Here is a 14,995-nt window from a genome sequence, read left to right as displayed (position 1 = left end):
CCACTTTGTGTATGTGAATATAAACTTATTTGCTGAAAGTTATACCTCTTTGAGAACATTCTCTCAGTTGTACCTTATCTGAAAATGGATAAGGCTCTCTTGATATACTCGGAAATGGCTGGATACAGAATCACTTACATTAGCCAGATTTACATAAGACAAATGAATCATCCAGAATATCAACTTCCTGAAAGTAAATAAAAAACACAACTATTAAAAACTCTGGACCATTCATACCTTTCCTAGGAGTTAAGGTAGTAATGTCATATTTTGTTTTTCAGCATCCCCTAGACATGGTAACTGAGAGCATATTCATATTCTTCATTGTAATGAAGGTCATCGAGCATACTCCCCTAAATTTTAATTGATAAAAACATATTTGGGGTTTCAATGTCAGTTTGAAGCTATAGTTTAAAAAATAAATTATATATGTAAACACTTACACAAATGGATATTAAATCACAGGTTACAATTTTTTGTTGGTGTCTCTAAAAATAAATATGGATATGAATGTTAAGCATGGCATGTAATTATGTCATTTCTCCTGATTATTCATCACCAAAAATTACCTTCCAACTTGCAGATTTTCTCTTAATATTCAAAAACATTTTAGTGTTCAGATTTTTTAAGCATAAAGTAAGCTGAAGGATATTCATTAATAAGAAACTGCATTAATTCATTACACACAAAAAAATACTTATTGAGAAACTACCAAGTATTGATCATAATTACTGGCATGGGATTACAACTTTGAATAAAGCCAAGTGTTCATTTTCAAGTAGTACATGTTCCAATGGAGAATATGGACAATCAATAAGAAAATATATAAAATAATTTGACATGTAGTGTTAAGTTCCATTCTCTTTATAAAGTGGGATAAGGTCACTAGAGAATGACAGATGACTGAAAAAGGGTTACGCTTTTTTATACTGACAGTGATCAAGAAATATCTTTCTATAACATTACATTTGGTGGAGACAAGAAATTGGAAAAAAAATTAGACAAACAGCAATCTAGGGGAAGGGTAAAAGAGAATGATAATAAACAATCTTCAATGATAGAAAAAGCACATCATGAAATGGATGTATAATAAATTATTTGACAGTTTTGTTACATAAATATATGATTATTTAGAGGGTTTCTATTTCCCAATATGAAAGAATGAATAATGACCATCTTTGAAAAATCATCTATGATTTAGAGAAGTGGAATATGAAAATTTATTATTACCTCATCAGTGGGGAAAAATTAAAATTAAAAAATAGGCTTGTAAAGAAAATTTACACTTTCACTACCATTGTCTGTCTCTTCATTTCTACACTGAATTTTAGCCAGTGTTGATTATTTTTGAATATTATTTTTCTTTCTGTTTTTAGTAGGTGTTTATATGAAAAACACAAAATGGGAAATTCTATATTCTTCTGATTTCTAATAACATTAATTGGTTTAATTTTTTGAGAGGTTTATATTTCAAAACTTTTCAGCTATTATTTATATAGTAAAAAATCAATTAGCTCTTGCAGGAAAGTGGCCAAAATGGCAGAGTAGGAAAACTCTGAACTCGTCTCCTTTCATAGGCACACTAAAATTAAAACTACTAACAGCACAGCTATCTATGAGAATAACCTATATAGCATAAAATATTCTCCACAACTGAATGTACAAAAAAGGAACCCACACCAAGGTGGGTAGAAGGGGTAGAACATAGCATATTCAGGAATAACACCCCCAAGTCAGCAACCCACAAATGGGAGGAATATTACAACCTTAGAGGTCTCCCCCAGGGAGCAAGGGTTCCAAGACTCATATCAGGCTCCCCATCCTGAGGGTCTGACACTGGGAAGATGAGCAGACAGTAAGCCTGGATTTAAAAATCAGAAGGGCTTACATCTGGGAGATACAGGCTATAGGAAACACAGACTACTCATAAAGAGCATATACAGTCTCGCACATGCTCCAAGCTTCAGTACAGAAGTAGCAATTTGAAAAGAGCCTGGGAGTTCCCATCGTGGCACAGTGGTTAACGAATCCGACTAGGAACCATGAGGTTGCGGGTTCGGTCCCTGCCCTTGTTCAGTGAGTTAACGATCCGGCGTTGCCATGAGCTGTGGTATAGGTTGCAGATGCGGCTCGGATCCCGTGTTGCTGTGGCTCTGGCGTAGGCCAGTGGCTACAGCTCCGATTCAACCCCTAGCCTGGGAACCTCCATATGCCGTGGGAGCGGCCCAAAGAAATAGCAAAAAGACAAAAACAAAAAAAATGAAAAGAGCCTGAATCAGATCCACTTGCTGATCTTGAAGAACTTCTGACAGACACAGAAGGCAGTTGGCATTTCCAAATGGGTATAAAACTAATGGTAGGAGCACTTACCGAAGCTTGTTCTACTGTAACAACACTGGTCCTGGAAAGTGTCATTTTGGAATCTTCTCTCTGGTTTATTACTACCAGACATCTGGCCCTACCCACCCACTTAGCACCAGTCTGAGCCCCTCAAGGCTGCACAGTGTGCAGTAACACAGCCTCAGTCTTCAGTGGGCTGGCATCAGCCCTGAGATTCCTATGCTAGGAAGACAACCACGTGGGGAACCAGTCTTGCCCACCCACCAGCCTAATGGCAGCAACTCCATATCTCCTGGGCAACAGAGACAGCCATGTGGGGAGACAGCCATGTGGAGACCCAGCCACTATATACCAGCAGGCCAGCCCCAGCCTGGGGCCACTTAGGCCATGAAATAACTGTATAGAAAGTCTACCACATTTCCGATGACCCCACAGCCAACACATAAGGCAAAGCTTTATAGACAATATGATCAGGAGCCAGACCCACCTATCAGCCCAGAGTAGTCACACTGGGCACAGAAGGGTGCACTCAGTCCTCACGGGGAGGGGGGGGGGGCACACCTAGAAATACAGATCCCTGACCAGAGAGAAGTGTGCTACTGGTCCCACTGGATGCCTACATAAGGCTACTTCATGACTGAGGAATGTAGCTGACCTAATCAACACATAAGCACAGAGAATTTGGAAAATAAGGAGACAGTTCTAAATGATTTTTTTTTAAAAAAAGACAACCTGAACAGACATTTCTCCAAAGAAGATCCACAGATGACCAACAAACACATGAAAAAATGCTCAACATCACTGATTATGAGAGAAATGCAAATCAAAACTACCATGAGATACCACCTCACAGTAGTCAGAATGGCCATCATTAAGAAGTCCACAAATAACAAGTGCTGGAGCGGGTGTGGAGAAAAGGGAACCCTCCTATACTGTTGGTGGGAATGTAAGCTGGTACAACCACAATGGAGAACAGCATGGAGGTATCTTAGAAAACTACACACGAACTACCATATGACCCAGCAATCCCACTCTTGGGCATATATCCAGATAAAACTTTCCTTGAAAAAGACACATGCACCCACATGTTCACTGCAGCACTATTCCAATAGCCAAGACGTGGAAACAACCCAAATGTCCATCGACAGATGATTTGATTAGGATGATGTGGTATCCACACACTCACACACACAATGGAATACTACTCAGCCATAAAAAAGAACAATATAATGCCATTTGCAGCAACATGGATGAACTAGAGACTCTCATACCGAGTGAAGTCAGAAAGAGAAAGACAAACACCATATGATATCACTTATATCTGGAATCTAATATAATGCATAAACGAACCTTTCCACAAAAAAGAAAATCATGGACTTGGAGATTTGTGGTTGCCAAGGGGGAGGGGGAGGGAGTGGGATGGATGGGGTGCTTGGGGTTAACAGACACAGACTATTGCCTTTGGAATGGATTAGCAATGAGATCCTTCTGTGTAGCACTGGGAACTATGTCTGGTCACTTATGATGGAGCATGATAATGTGAGAAGAAAGAATGTATACATATGTGTAACTGAGTCACCATGCTGTACAGTAGAAAACTGACAGAACACTGTAAACCAGATATAATGGAAAAATAAAAATCATTATATATATATAAAAAGACAAACCTCAGAAAAAGAAGTAGATGAAGTGGAGATAAGCAAAAAGAGTTCATGGTAATGATCACCAATGTGCTCAAAAACTTGAAGAATGGATGAAGGTAGTGAGAATATCAACAAAATCATAATATATGAAGAAGAACCAAACAGAGCTAAAGAATATAATAACTGAAATTAAAAAATAATCTAGAACAAATCAAGAGTATATCATACCATACAAAGGAACAATCCAGTGATCTAGAACACAGGGTAGTGGATATCACTCAAGCTAAATAGAAAAAAAAGAGTTTTAAAAAATGAGGATAATTTTAGAGACCTCTTGGACAACATTAAGTGTAATAAACTTCATATTTTAAGGGTCCCAGAAGGGGAGAGAAAGAAAAGAATAGAGAACTTATTTGAAGAGGTAATAGCTGAAAATATCCCTACCCTGGGGAAAGAAACAGAAATCCAACTCCAGGAAGCCACTGTAATAACACAGAAGACCTAAAGTATAATGAAATAATTCAAACAGAGAAAGACAAATAATGTATGATTACCTCCCATTTATGTGTGGACTCCAAAAAACAAAACAAATCAACATAAAAAAAAAACAGAAAGAGAATCACAAAGAACAAACATATGGTTTCCAGAGGGGATGTGGTTGAAGGGAGGAGAGAAATATGTTAGAGAGATTAAGAGGTACAGTCTTTCTGGAGATTTGATCAAGGTGATGAAGGAGGAGGATGTAAAGTTTACTTTCTCCCACAAATATATCAAAAAAAAAAAATCTACATGTAGGACAATTCTCACAGAATGTCTTTTTTTTTTTTTTTTTTAGTTTTGTAATGGTTCATTGTTTGATACCAAATAAAAGCTGTTTGGAAGTAGACTTGTTTCCAAGAACATTTAAGAAGACAGATCATTTTTCTTGTTTACATTAAAAAATATATATTTTTTTGGCCATGTCCTTGGCAGTGACAAAGCCAGATCCTTAACCTACTAGGACATCAGGGAACTCCTAAATATTTTTAAGAGTTTTTTCTTGTTGTTGTTTTGGAGGTTTTTTTTTTTGTTTTTTGTTTTTTTTTTTTTTTGTCTTTTTTAGGGCTGCACCTACAGCATATGGAAGTTCCCAAGCTAGGGGGCGAATGTGATCCACAGCTTCCAGCCTACATCACAGCCACAGCCACAGCAATGCCAGATCCGAACAGCATCTGTGACCTATGCTAGGACTCATGGCAATGATGGATCCTTAACCCACGGAGCAAGGCCAGGGATCAAATCACATCTTCATGGATACTAGTCAGGTTCCTTATTGCTGAGCCATGATGGGAACTCCAAGATTATTTTCACAGAATGTCTACTGAACACTGGCAGAAGACCTCAGACTTCCAAAAGGGGAAAAAAAAATATCCACATAACTGTTTAGGACAAAAGGGAAATGAAAAAAGAGAGAGGAGAGAAACAGTAATCATGACAGGACCAGCACCTGGGAGGGAGGTGTGACAGAAGAAAGGTTTCTGCATACTACGAGGCCCTGTGACTGACAAGGAGATTAGCAGGGAGAGAGTGGGAGCTTCAAAATCCCAAAGAAAAGTACAGCAGCTGGTCTGAGAAACGTAAAGCAAAGAGGGAGCCACATAGATGGTCAGTGCCACTACCTCAAGCACCCCAGTCTGAGACACTCATCCACTGGGGCAAGGAAGGGAGGGTCTGGGTGCTGATACTTGGACTTCAGAGGTCAGTCCTGGTCAGAGGACTAGAATTGGCTGTGTGGAAATAGCCTCAGGGGGATAGGAGTGGTGTGCCATAGCCAACAGAGTGAGGGAGGAGGCATAGTACCACCAAAGGGGCAAGGCAACATTCTTGGGAAGTGAGAGAGGAGGAAGGCTAGGATGGCCATAGGAACACCCTTCTCTGAATACACAATCTCTCAGGTAGCAGGACACTACTTGTGTGGGCTATGGAGGTGGGCAAAGCTACTACAGCCACTTTGGACTCCAGAGATTGGCACAGCCCACTATCAAAGGACCTGCCACTGGACATGGCCTGACAGCCCCACCTCTCTGGGGGTCGCTGCCATTGCTGTGGGCTCTATTACTGGGCACTGTCTCCCTACCACCCCCCAGAAGTACACATGAGCTGTCCACATGCACAACCTCTATCAAGGAGACAATGCCTCCACATGAGGAAAGAGACAGTAAGCATCCAAGACAAAAGCAGCCCTCATGCCAAAAAATAAAATAAAATAAATAGTAAACCCCCACAAGCTACCCAGGGAATATCCCTCATATAAATAGCTCTCCAAGACTACAGTAGAAAACTGGTTCCCCCAAGTTCACAGAATAAGGGAAATATAAGCAAAATGAAGAGGTAGAGGAATCATTCCCAGTTTTTGGTTTTTTTTGTTTTTTGTTTTTTTAAAATAAGAGAGAGAGAGAGAAAGAGAGCACACAAAAGAGGATTCCCCTGAAGGAGCAAAGAATAAAACAGACCTCTGCAGTCTAACAGGCACCAAGTTCAAAAAGGATTTGATGAAAATACTAAAGGAATTAAGAAAGACTATGGACAGAAATAGAAATTAGAGTTAAAAAGAACTAGAAAGTATAAGGAGGAGCCACAAAAAATTAGAAAATTAACTTCCCAAGATGAAAGTAGAACTAAAGGCAATAAATAGCAGAATGAATAAGGCAGGGTATCAAATAAGTGGCTTGGAAGACAGAATAATGGAAATTATCGCATCAGGAAAACACATAGAAAACCAAATTTTTTTAAAAAGAAAGCAATATAAGCAATCTATGGGATAATAAAAAGTGTGTCAATTTATGCATAACAGGGACCCCAGAAGGAGAAGAAAGGCATTTGAAAATTTATTTGAAGAAATTATGGCTGAAAACTTCCCAAATCTAAAGAAAAAAGACATCCAGATACAGGAAGCATGTAGGGTCCTCCAAAAAGATGAAACCAAATGGACCTAACCGGAGACATATTATAATAAAAGTGGTAAAAGTTAAAACTAAAGAGAGTATTCTAAAGGCAGCAAAAGAAAAACAAAGAAGTAATTACAATGGAATCCCTATAAGGCTATTAGCTGATTTATCTACAGAAACACTGAAGTCCAGAAGGGAGTGGCAAAATATATTCAAAATTCTTAAGGGAAAAAAACCTGCAACCCAGAATACTCTACTCAGCAAAATTATCGTTTAGAACAGAAGAATAAAGAATTTCTGAGAAAAGCAAAAACTAAAAGAATCCAGTAATACTAAATCTATCCTAAAAGAAATATTGAGAAGTCTCCCCTAAATAGTAAAGAAGTGCGAAGATAGAGGATGGAGGAAATCACAATTGGAAAGTAATTACTTAAATCAGACAGTATATAGATCACAAAACAAAACCAAAAAAACCTATTTGTGAAACCAATGATACATACAAGAGCAAATGGATAAACAGGAAGATATAAAAAAAGGACATCAAAATCATAAAATGTGGGCAAGGAGAATAAGGAAATCTAGAGTTTTTTTTTAGAATGTGATTGAGTCTATAAGACTATTAGTCTAAAACAAGTAGATATACGAAGTTGTTAACATACTTGAAAAACAGGACAACCTACAAATCAAAACCAAACAATAGATGCACAAAAAAACCAAAAAGAGGACACAAGCATCAAATAAAAGGAAATCACCAAACCACACAATGAAAAAAAAAAAAAAAAAAAAAAAAGGGACAATGAAGAACATAGACTCACCTGGAAAACATGGTTTAAAATGGCAATACATACATATTTATCAATAATTAAAAGCCAATGGAATGAATGCTCCAATCGAAAGACATACAGTGGCACACTGGATTAAAAAAAACAAATTCGAACAATATGCTGTCTACCAGAGACCAATCTTAGGACAAAACACACAGAGATTGAAAGTGAGGGAATGGAAAAAGGTATTTCATGCAAATGGAAAGACAAAGAAGCAGGACTCAAAATACTCACATCTGACAAAACAAACTTTAAAACAAAGGCCATTGAGAAAGATAAAGAACAGTTTTTAATGATAAAAAGTTCAATACAAGAAGATTTACACTCATCAACCTAATAATACATGAACACTCAATTAATGCCCACTCACATCAAAGGATAGATATCCTAGGAAGAAAATTAATAAGGCAAAAGATCATAAATGACATAATATAGCAACTAGACTTAACTGATATTTTCAGGACATTATGTTAAAAAAAAAAGAATAAACTTTTTTTCAAGTGAACATGGAACATCATGGAACATTCTCTAGGATTGACCACATTCTGTGTAACAAAACTTACCTCAACAAAATTAAGAGTATAGAAATTATTTCAAACATGAAACCAGAAATTAACCACAGAAAAAGAAATGAGAAAAAACCAACTGCATGGAGATTAAACAAAGTGTTATTAAAAAAACAATGGGGAGGGGCGTGGTTTCTGTTGTGGCACAGTGAAAACAAACCTAACTAGTATCCATGAGGACATGGGTTTGATCTGGCCCTGCTCAGTGGGTTAAGGATCTGGCATTGCCATGAGTTGTGGTATAGTTGCAGATGTGGCTTGAATCTGGCATTGCTGTGGCTGTGGCATAGGCCAGCAACTGTAGTTCCAATTCAATGCCTAGCCTGGGAACTTTCATATGCTGTGGATGCAGCCTTAAAAAAAAAAAAAGGCAAAAAAAAAAAAAAAATCAATGGGTCAATGAGGAAATCAAAAAGGAAATCAAAAAAACGTAGAGACAAATGACAATAAAAACACAACAACACACTATCTGTGGAATGCAGCAAAAGCAGTTCTTAGAGATAAGTTCACAGTGATACAGACTTTCCTAAAAAGAACAAGAAATATCTCAAATAAATAACCTAATCTACCACCTAAAAAATTTAAAAAAGGAGAAAAAAACAAAATCTAAAATCAGCAGAGGAAGGAAATCAAAATATCAGAGAGGAAATCAATCCAAGAGAGATTTTTTTAAAAGTAGAAAAAAAAATCAATAAAACAAGAGCTGGTTCTTTGAAAGGGCAAACAAAATTGACAAACCTCTGGCTAGACTCACCAAGAAGAAAAGACAGAGAACCTCAAATAAAACAACAAATGAAAAAGGACAAATAATCAACTGATACTGCAGAAATACAAAAAAAAGTAAGAGAATACTGTGAACAATCACATACAAATAAATTTGACGACCTAGACGAAATATACAATTTTCTAGAAACACAGAGCTCACCAAAACTGAATCAAGAAGAAAAAGATAATTTGAACAGGCTGATAACTAGAAGTTAAAAAGAATATACGAAACAAACAAATAAAAAAACCTCCCTACAAACAAATGACCAGGACCAGACAGCTTTACAGCAAATTCCATCAAACATACAAAGAACTTATACCTACCCTTCGAAAGTTGTACCAAAGATTAAAGAGAAGAGAATACTTCCAAAGACATTCTATGAAGCCACACTCAAAACCAGACAAAGATATCCCAAAGAAGAAAATTATAGGCCAATGTCTTTAATTAATGTAAGTACAAAAATTCTCAAAAAAATTTAGCAAATCAAATCCAACAACATATAAAAAGATCATACATCAGGACCAAGTAGGGGTTTATCCCAAGTTCACAAGGATGGCTCAACACACACAAATCAATCAATGTCATACACCACATTAACAAAAGTAAAAAACCACACGATAATCTCAGTTGCAAAATTCAACATCCATTCATGATAAAAACTCTTACTGAAGTGGGTACAGAGCAAACATATCTCAATATAATAAAGGCCATTTATAACAAACCCATAGCCAATATAATACTCAATGAAGAAAAGCTGATTGTTTTCTCACAAAATCAGGAACAAGACAAGGATGCCTACTTGCATCACTTTTATTCAACATAGTACTGGAAGTCCTAGCCAAGGCAATAAGACAAGCAAAAGAAATAAATGTTATCTATTTTGGAGGGGAAGCGGTAAACTGACACTACATGCAGATGAAATGATAATGTATGTAGAAAACCCTAAGGACTCCACACAAAAACTACTTAATCTGATAAAGAAATTCAGCAAAGTAGTAGAATACAAGACTAACATTCAGAATTGGATGCCTTTCTGCATACTAGCAATGAAATATTAGAAATAGAATGTAAAAAATTTTTTAAATCATACAAAAACAATAAAATACCTAGGAATAAACCTGACCAAGGAAGTGAAAGATTTATACATTGAGAACTATAAAACACTAATAAAGGAAATTTTAAAAGATGCAAAGAAATGAAAAGATATCTCATGCTCATGAATTCAAAGAATTAGTATTTTTAAATGGCCATACTACCCAAAGCAATTTAAAGATTTAATGTGATCCCTATCAAATTATTCACGACAGGAGTTCCAGCTGCAGCACAGTGAGTTATGGATCCAAATGCACTGGCTTGGGGCACTCCAAAGGTTTGATCCCTCGCCTGGTGCAGTGGCCTAAAGGCTCTGGTATTGCCACAGTTGTGGCATAGGCCACAGCTATGGCTTGGATTCAATTCCTGGCTGGGAACTTCCATATGCCTTGGATACAGCCATAAAAATAAATAAATAAATACCACATGACACTTTTCACATAACTAGAACAAATAATCCACAAATTTATATGGAAACGAAAAGACCTATAATTGCCAAAGCAATCCTGAAGAATAAAACAAAGCAGGATGTGTAACCTTCCTAGACTTCTGACAATACTAAAAAGCTACAATAATCAAAATAGTATGGTGCTGGTACAAAAATAGACATATGGATCAATGGAACAGAATAGACAGCCCAGAAATCACACACATAATGTCAATTTATCTTCAACAAAGGAGGCAAGAATATACACTGGGGGAAAAGACAGTCTCTTCAGCAATTGGTGCTGGGAAAGTTGGAAAGCTGCATGTAACTCAGTGAAATTAGGACACACCCTCACATGATGCATAAAAATAAACTGAGGGGAGTTCCCGTCGTGGCGCAGTGGTTAACGAATCCGACTAGGAACCATGAGGTTGTGGGTTCGGTCCCTGCCCTTGCTCAGTGGGTTAACGATCCGGCGTTGCCGTGAGCTGTGGTGTAGGTTGCAGACGCGGCTCGGATCCCGCGTTGCTGTGGCTCTGGCATAGGCCGGTGGCTACAGCTCCGATTCAACCCCTAGCCTGGGAACCTCCATATGCTGCGGGAGCGGCCCAAGAAAATAGCAACAACAGCAACAACAACAACAACAACAAAAAAACCTGAAAGTGGCTGAAAGATTTAAACATAAAACATGACATTATAAAACGCTTAGAAGAGAACACAGGCAAAACATTCTGACATAAATCACACACATGTTTTTGTTAGGTCAATCTCCCAGGACAACAGAAATAACAAAAATAAACAAATGAGATCTAATCAAACTTATAAGCTTTTGCACAGCAAAGGAAATCATTAAAAAAATGAAAAGATGACCTATAGCATGGTAGAAAATATTTGCAAATGATGCAACTGATCCCTACTTAATCTCCAAAATACACAAACAACTCATACCACTCAGCAAGAGAAAAGCAAAACTACCCAATCTAAAAATGAGCAGAAGGCCTAAACAGACATTTGTCCAAAGAAGATAGGCAGATGGGCAACAGGCACATGAAAACATGCTAAATGTCACTAATTATTACAGAAATGCAAATCAAAACTACGACGCAGTACCACTTCATACCTGTCAGAATGGCCATCACTAAAAAGTCTACAAATAACAAATGCTGGAGAGAGCGTGGAGAGAAAGGGAACCCCCTGTACTACTGGTGGGTATATACGTTGGTACACCAGTATGGAAAACAGTGTAGAGGTTCCTCAGAAAACTAAAAATAGAATTACCATATGATCCAACAATGTCTCTCCTGGGAATAAATCCAGACAAAACTTTCATTCAAAAAGATACATGTACCCATATGTTCACAGAAGCATTATTCATAACAGTCAAGACATGCAAACAACCTAATTGTCTGTCAGCAGATGAATGGATTAAGAACATGTGGTGCAAAGTTACAATGGAATACTAATCAGCCATAAAAAAGAACAAAATAATGCCTTTCATAGTGACATGGATGCAACTAGAGATCATCACACTAGGTGAAGTTAGAATGAATAAGACAAATTCCATATGATATCACTTATACACTGAATCTAAAATATAGCACAAATGCATCTATCTACAAAACAGAAAAAGAACAGGCCTGTGGTTGTCAAGCGAGATGGAGAGGGAATGGAATGGACTGGGAGTTTGGTGTTAGTAGATGCAACCTATTACATTTTAAAAGGATAAACATTAAGATCCTACTGTATAGCACAAGGCACTATATTCTATCTCCTGGGATAGACCATGATGGAAAAGAATATAAAAAAGAATGCATATATTTGTGTATAACTGAGTCACTTTGCTATTCAAAAAAAATGGCATAATATTATAAAGCAATGACAGTTAATAAAAAGAATTAAAAGGAGGTACAACTTCCAGTTACAAATAAATGAACCATGGGTATGAAATGTACAATGTGGAGAATATAGCCAATAATTATGTAATATTTGCCTACAGTGACAAATGTTAACCAGTCTTACCGAGGTGATCATTCTGATATATGTAGATATACAAGAATCACTATGTTGTGCACCAGGAAGTAACACAGTATTCTGAGTCAATTATAATTCAAAAATAAACTCACAGAAAAATAGATCTGATTTGTGGTAACCAGAAGTCAAGGTGGAGGGAGGGGTGATTAGATATGGGTAGTCACAAGGTATAACCTGATTCTAAAATAAGTAAGTACCAGGTTTATAATGTACATTATGATAAATGTAATTAACTGCTATAGATTATATATGAAAGTAAAAGAGTAAATCCTAAGAGTTCATATTACAAGGAAAACTTTTTTTCTATTTTTTATTTTATATCTATATGAGCTGATGGATATTCACTAAACTTACTGTGGTAATCATTTCATGATATATGATATATGTAAGTCAAATCATTGTGCTGTACACCTTAAACTTATACGATGTTATATGTCAGTAATATCTCAATAATACCGGACAACAAAGAAAAATATTGTAATATGGGAGGTGATTCTCTGATTACTGTTCAATAAAATGATAGAGACGATGATTTATTATGAAAACATCTTCTATCTGTTCATTCTAGCCAAGCCTGTATTGAGGGCTAAACTTGGGATTTTATCCTTAGTAAGTAAAAATACTACATAGGTAACAAGATTAGTTTTATTTTTCTAGGTATGAGAAAAATGGTGTCAGCTGATCTACATGTTCACAGGAACTAAAATATTTTTCAAATGACTAATACACATATTGATTTTTTAACATCAGCTACCTTAGATGGTAACAGATATAATACTTTTTGAGATATTCATACCTTTCATTTTCTTTTGGTGCTTAAATAAACACAAATCTTTAATATTTACTTTTGTTGACGTATTTCAATATCTTAATTCAGATTGTGTTTTTTCTATTCTAAGAGTTTTAGAGCCCGATTTACTTGTATCCTTTATTAAATCATTCCTAGAGGTGCTGTCAAAAGTTACCTTGGTACTCAAACCATGTTGAATGCTGATTTCCTACGCATTAGATTTAAATGATTATTTCAGTTTGATTAGGACACTCTTTGCCTTAGGAATCATCCATATCTTTATGCTGCTCACTATAATTAAAATTAATCAGATCCTTCCCTTTCAAGGTCTTGAGATTTAATATAAAATATGCTGGAGGCTTGGGATTCTCTATGAAAGAAACTCTCATTATTACATTTTTCCCCCTTGGCAAGATGAAATATATTTTTAGGAACAACTCAAAATTTTAAATTAATAGAAAGTGCAATAGTAAACATTATGTGGTTTTGGTGTCAATCCTGGGCTTAAGGTCAGGATCTTCAGGCAAATATTACAGAAATAAATATATTACAAGCTGATAACTTATATGTCAGTGTAATACATATTCAAATTTACTATATACAAATATAAATTCTTATTTGTTCAAACTGGACTGCTTAAATAAATTTTTGGAACTGGAAGCCCTTGCTATGTAATTTAAGATACAGAAACACTTTAAAGCTAGTGCTAATCCTTTAATGTAACTGAAGAGACTCGTTTTTATGAAGACAATAAACTTTTAGAAATTAAGCTCAAGCTAGGGAACACGTTAACGAAGTTAGTAACCATGGAATTTTTATATATTATTATATAAAGTAGTATAGAAAACTATGTAGAAATCATCTTGTTGTGCTTCCAGCTATTTATTTCTTATCACTAAGAATACTTAAGAAACCGTAATAAACTGGATACTAAGTTCCTCTTCTATCCCAATTTCTATGGCAGACACTTTTTTCCCTGTTTTATAGCTAAACTTCTTTATTCTTAGATCAGTCCCCCCGCCCCCCCTTTTTTTTTTGCTATTTGGCTTTGCTCTAGGATTGTCTATGTCATATGAGAGAAAGCAACAAATCTAGAATATTAATCTGTTCACAATTTGCCAATGAGAGTAATACTGAAATCTTTCTGAAGTTATTACATCTTGAATTGTTCAAACTGACAATCATTAGAAATACCTTGAATTTGAGAACTTAAAATAGTACCAACAGGATTTACTGCATTCCCTTCAGAATGTCTGCTATATGAACCTGTTTCAGAGAAATTATAACAATTTTAAAAATAATAATTGATATTTACTGAGAGCTTCTTAAATGCTGAGCAAAGGTATTAGCTTTTTCACTTCACACCCTCAACCTTTGACTTGTGGTTATTTTAATACCCAATTTTACAGATGGGAAAAGTTAGATACAGACAGATTAAGTGGTGGATCCTTGTCTCTCAGACCCATGTCTCTGACTTTAGAGCCTGCAAAAATGGTCATTTTTCCACTTCTATATATACCTTTAAACAAAACTTTAAAAATTAGGGACAGGAATTATATATCCCCTTATTGTTTCAGCTATCATATTTG

General features: G+C 36.1%; 1 long non-coding RNA gene across 7 annotated transcripts in view; it reads right to left on the bottom strand.

Moving 5' to 3' along the window:
* The window catches only part of LOC102167263 (uncharacterized), a 384,081-nt gene that overhangs the window by 319,270 nt on the left and 49,816 nt on the right, over window positions 1-14,995 (bottom strand). The window contains exon 2 of one of the 7 annotated variants that reach the window (XR_014803459.1): window positions 139-187. The exons of the other annotated variants lie outside the window; for them this stretch is intronic. This is a non-coding gene — a long non-coding RNA (uncharacterized LOC102167263). The remainder of the gene's footprint in view (window positions 1-138; window positions 188-14,995) is intronic. 7 annotated transcript variants of the gene reach the window in all.

Source organism: Sus scrofa, chromosome 5, assembly GCF_054392235.1.
Source record: "Sus scrofa isolate SSC_HxYL_T2T_F1_AM1 chromosome 5, Sscrofa_HxYL_maternal_Yorkshire_Landrace_v2.0, whole genome shotgun sequence".
Lineage (NCBI taxonomy): Eukaryota > Metazoa > Chordata > Mammalia > Artiodactyla > Suidae > Sus > Sus scrofa.
This window is presented reverse-complemented; position numbering and strand designations above follow the sequence as displayed.